Source organism: Cetorhinus maximus, chromosome 7 (assembly GCF_964194155.1).
Source record: "Cetorhinus maximus chromosome 7, sCetMax3.hap1.1, whole genome shotgun sequence".
Taxonomy (NCBI): Eukaryota; Metazoa; Chordata; class Chondrichthyes; order Lamniformes; family Cetorhinidae; genus Cetorhinus; species Cetorhinus maximus.
The window spans coordinates 21,850,701-21,856,501 of NC_135885.1; positions in this window are offsets into that span (position 1 = coordinate 21,850,701).

The window sequence follows — 5,801 nt, forward strand, 5'->3', positions numbered from 1 at the left end:
ATCCTAGAACTCCCTTCCTAACAGCACTGTGGGTGTACCACAACACATGGATTGCAGCAGTTCAAGAAAGCAGCTGACCACCACTTTCTCAAGGTCAGTTGGGGATAGGCAATAAATGCTGCATCTGTATACTCAAAGCACTGAGCACACGATAATATGCCACAGTTATGTAAGAGGAGTCAAGCATAGCACAGAGGGTATGCATGCTCTTCAATACAGACTGAAAAACATTTAAACCATTATTTCCACCAGAGCACAGGAACACTGTTGGAAAAGTGCAATTGTCTTTCATAGCCCAAATAATATGTCTTGAAGATCCCTTCAGCTATTTTGGGGCTTGGTATTTGGATTGTAGACATTTTTTGTATTTTTTTTAATGTTTTGCTTGCATTTTTATTCATTTCTTTGGTCATATTGGATTAACTTTTTCAATTTTTATCAATCAGCCCATGTACCATCTGCTAATGTTTACTACACTTAAGCAGATCAAGAAGGGTGGTACATTATCATTTGGAAAGGCCCTCAAGATCATTGTAAGTTTGTCTGCAGTGGCACCATCCAAATAGGCATTGCTTGAGAGCAGATGGTGTAAAATGTCCAAGCACAATCTCTGCCGCAATGGGACTTCGACCAGCAGCTTGAGGATATCCATGCACTACCTCATTCACAGACACCAAGAGTCTCGTTGATGACAACTTCACCTAAAGTTTTATGCCCAATGAGGTGGAACAGTTTTTTTTATTCATTCACGGGATGTGGGCTTTGCTGGCTTGGCCAGCATGTATTGCCCATCCCTAGTTGCCCTTGAGAAGGTGATGGTGAGCTGCCTTCTTGAACCACTGCAGTCCATGTGGTGTAGGTACACCCACAGTGCTGTTAGGAAGGGAGTTCCAGGATTTTGACCCAGCGACAGTGAAGGAACAGCAATATATGTTGAAGAGTCAAACGGACACGAAACGTTTATTGTATTCCTCTCCGTAGATGCTGTCAGACCTGCTGAGTTTTTCCAAGTATTTTTATTTTTGTTTTTGTTGCAATATATGTACCATCTTGTAGATGATACACATTGCTGCTGCTGTGCGTCAGTGGTGGAGGGAATGAATGTTTGTGGTAGGACTGCTTTTTCCTGGATGGTGTCAAGTTTCTTGAGTGTTGTTGCTCAAGGAACAATTAGGCATGACTCAAAGCATCATTATGTGATGAACTTCTCAAAGCAGAGAGGCTGGGTCCTTGAAATGACACATCAGACAGAGAATTCTGAGGCAGAAGATGAAGATAATGATGAATCTGAGCAAATTGTACTAGTCACATGGAGTCCAACGATGAACGCATTAGTCGCAGACTAATTCAACTCTGCTGTGCTAGATAGCACTTGCATTTCAATGTTATCTGGAAAGATTAGTTACAATGTTATCTAGATTCACTAAATAGTGAGGATTGATGCAAGATTCAGGAGTATACTAAAGAGAGTTGTAAATCCATGTAAAATAGCTGGAATAAGCCACTTTATCAGTGCTGATATAGTTTCTAGTGAGATACCTTTGCTGTTGAACAAACCTTCTATGAAAGAAAGCACAAATGAAACTTGACATAGAACATGATAAAGCAATTATTTTTGGAAAGTTGGTGAATTTGCAGGTTAACCAATCAGGGCATTGCTTTATGCCCTTAACAAAACCTAATGTTTCTCATCAGAGTGTTAGACAAGTATTAATGGAATCAGATGATAAGAATCAGAGAGAAAAAAAACAAATTGTCTTAAAGTTACATTGTTAATTTGCTCGCCCTGCTTGTCAAAGATTAAAACCCTGCTAAAGGATGCAGGTGTAGGTGAAGAGTATACAGGGCTAATAGAAGAGCTTAGTGAGAAGCATGAAACCTGCAAAGGCATTGGTGGATGCTGCCATGTCAGATAGTAAGCCTTCCACTGGCACATGACTTTAACGAGGTAATTGTCTTGGAATCTCTCTCTCTCTCTTTGAGAACTGACCACCAGTTCTAGGAACCAGCAGCCTGCCCATACACGACAGCTTAGCACAATTCAGCAATTTAAATGCTAGTACTGAACCAGGGATCCCTAAATAGAATTTCTTCAATCTTTTATTCTCCATTGAATAGCCATCTGTTTTCCGAAATTTAAAAAGTCACACCATGCCTCATAGGCATTTAATAGATCACCTTTCTTGCAAGTCTCATCCAAGAACTTTAGAAGATCTAAACCTCCATCAGTAGCCAACAGACAGGCATCCAGTTCACACGAACATACAAAATAGGAGCAGAAGTAGGCCATTCAGCCCCTCGAGCCTGCTCCACCATTCAATAAGTTCATAAATACCTTATTCCTGATCTTACTTCTTGAAGGAAGTGATATTGCAAAAGCCATACAATGTTTCCGCTTTGATAGGAATGTAACCCGTGTCCACATACCCACTTCATTCTTCCAATGGCCATATGGTTCAAACTCTGAGAACATTGGAGGGCAATCATAGCCCTACAATTTACACTTGCTTTCTGCCATTTCTCATGATGGCTGCAGTCTACTTTCTGATCTTTTTTTGCCTTGCAACCTTCACCTTTAGGCAACTATTCTCTGCTACCAAGTCCTGTACAGGAAATCCAGTTGGTGAAGGATAGAACTAAAGTCAATCTTACTTTAATACACAGAGTGAAACATTGCAAGCATTGCTGCAGTGATTTTACGCTGCAGGTAGCCTAAGTAAGAAGAGAGTGGGACTTCAGCCCCTCAATAAAAGGAAGTCAAGCCCTCAAGATCTCTTGCAGTCCCAACAGTGCCAGTACTCAGTAGTGGGAAATGCTGGGATTGCAAGCAGTCCCTGGGAAGAACATGACAGTTTTTGGTAGACTTGATAGGAGACAGGTAAGTTGGGCCTTTTTGGGCAAGGAGGGATCAGGCATCCTAGGGAGGGGAGCGAGACAGGTTGGGGGAGCGGGTTTTGGATACTAGATGTGGAGGCACAAGAGGGAGATATGATCTTAGGGGGTTGACCCTGATGTGCATAGGGCAGCCCCCAAAGGATGTACCCCTCCGTTCCTTCCTGCCCTTCATCAACTTTGTTAAAATATGGCCTTCCAATTCTCGCCTGCCTTCCACTGCCCAATGTATTATGGCAGTGGAGGCAGAGTGAGGTCCTTAAGTGGCCATTAATTGGTATGATCTTGGGGGTGGTGGGGTGAGGTGCCCCTCATGCGCATAAGCCATTAATTGGCTACTTAAGTGCCTCAATAGGTCTAAGGATGGGCAACCTAGTGGGCACCTTACCCACCCACTGTATTATGGGGACCATTTGGGGGTGGGTTGGAAGACAGTGGTCTACCCGCTCCATCATATTTTATGTGTTCCCTCCGCACCCCCGCCCCATCGCCCCCGTTCTATTCCCTCGCCGTAAACACGCCTGGCAGGAGACCACCAAATCCAGTTCCATGTCTCTTCAGGCCTATTATGTGGCAATTTATCAAAGGTCTTTTGAAGTCCATATGCACCACATCAACTACATTACCCTCATCAACCCTTTCTGTTACCTCATCAAAATACTCAATCAGGTTGGTTATACATGATTTGCCTTTACCAAATCTGTGCTGGCTTTCTTTAATTAATCTACACTTGTCCAAGTGACTGTTAGTTTTGTTCTGGAATATCATTTCTAAAAGCTTTCCTGCCACTGAGGTTACTGACTGGCCTGTAGCTGCTGGGTTTATTCTTACATCCTTTTTGACCAAGGATATAACATTTGCAATTCTCCAGTCCTCTGGCACCACTCCTTAACTGAGGAAGATTGGAAGATTATGGTTAGTGCCTCTGCAATTTCCAGCCTTACTTTCCTCAGTATCCTCAGATGCATCTCATCTGGTCCCAGGATTTATTAACTTCAAGTCCAGCCAGCCTTTCTAATACCTCCTCTTTATCAACTTTAAATTATCCAATGTCTCAACTACACCCTCATTCACCATGACTCTGGCACACTTTTTCCTCAGTAAAGGCAGATGTAAAGTACTCATTTGATAACCTCAACCATGCTCTCTGCCTCCATGCATCAATCCCCTTTTTTGGTCTCTAATTGACCCTCCCCTTCTTTTATTAATTCTCTGCTTATAGAAGACTTTTGGATTCCCTATTTATGTTAGCTACCATTCTCTTCTTAGATACTCTCTTTGCCTCTTATTTCCTTTTCCACTTCCCTTCTAAATGTTTCATCCCAGTTCTCACTTATATTATCTACCTGACACCTGTCAAATGCAATTCTTCTTGCTTCATCTTACTCTCTATCTCTTCTGTTATGCAGGGAACTCTGACTTTGTTTGTCCTACTTTTCCTCCTCATAGGAATGTATGTACATGGGCCATTTACACTTTAAAGTTAGCCCAGTATTCTACTACAGTTTTGTCTGCCAATCTTGCAGTCCAATTTACTGGGGACAGGTCTGTTCTCAACCCACTGAAATTGGCCCTCCTCCAATTAATTAGTTTTAAACTAGATTGCTCCTTGTCTTTTTCCATAGATCAGTAAATTCATTTAAAAAAAGCAAACAAAACACTGGGGTCCATTTCTAAAGGGATGGAATTGATAAGTAGAAAAGTTATATTAAACCTGTGTAAAACTTTGGTTAGACCACACTTGGAGTACTGTGAACAATTCAGGTCTCCAGATTATAGAAAGGATATAGAAGTGCTGGAGAAGGTGCATAAAAGATTTACTAGAGAGATATCATTTTATACCTGTCAGGAAATATTGAACAGACTGTGGCTCTTTTGTCTAGAAAATAGAAGAGCTGATAATGATCTTTAAGATTATGAAACAGTTTGATATGATAAATGAAAAGATGTTTCCTCTTGTGGAGGAGATCAGAACTAGGGGCTATAAATGTAAGATTGCCACAAATAAACCCAATAGGGAATTCAGGAGAAACTTCCTACATTACAATAGTGACTACATTTCAAAAAGTCCTACAATGGCTGTAAAGCGCTTTGAGAAGTCCTGTGGTTGTGAAAAGCTCTACATAAAATAAAATCTTTATTTTATTCTTTTTTACCCAGAGCCTGGTGAGAATGAGGTATAAGCAAAGACAATAAGCTGCTAAGTTAACTACTTGCAGCTGAGGGAAAGGGGAGGGGGGAGGAGGGGATGTTGATGGTGCTACAATTGGTCTCAGCATCACTGAACTAGTGGAGAAAAAAAAATCATCTAGGGTTCCTGATTACTATTCCATGATACTTGCTGGGAAGTGCAGGGAAGCCAGGATGGTGCTTTCCAAGGTTAAATAACCTGACCGCACTCATTGTGTGAACTGGCAGGTGAACAATATGGACAATGGCAACTTTGAATTGAGACAACAAGGATTTCCAACAATGGAAATAGGAAATAAGAAATGGAAGTAGGCAATATCACAAATCATCCCTTCAGGAAAGAAAGCAAGTAAATTGAAGAAAAGAAAAGAAGCTTGCAATATGGCACATATTGTACAATCTTGTTCTCCCATTACCCCACGCCAAAAATATTAAGCATATCTTTAAGAATAAGCGCTATTAATTGGTTAGCAAGTAAGGGTTGATCTATTCCGGAAAGTAAGTTGATTTTGGAGCCAAACCTTACTCAGTCTTACATTTATTTACATAATGAAACATTACAGGCACATAACCAGTTTCAGTAAGTGCCTCTTTTTGTGCGCTCGGGTGAAAATCCAATTAATGCCCTCCACCTGCTTATAATTAAACACAATTGACATACAATTAACGTTGTATGTTTGAGTGTGTTTGTCAGTGTGAGTGTGTGTGTGCGTGAGTGA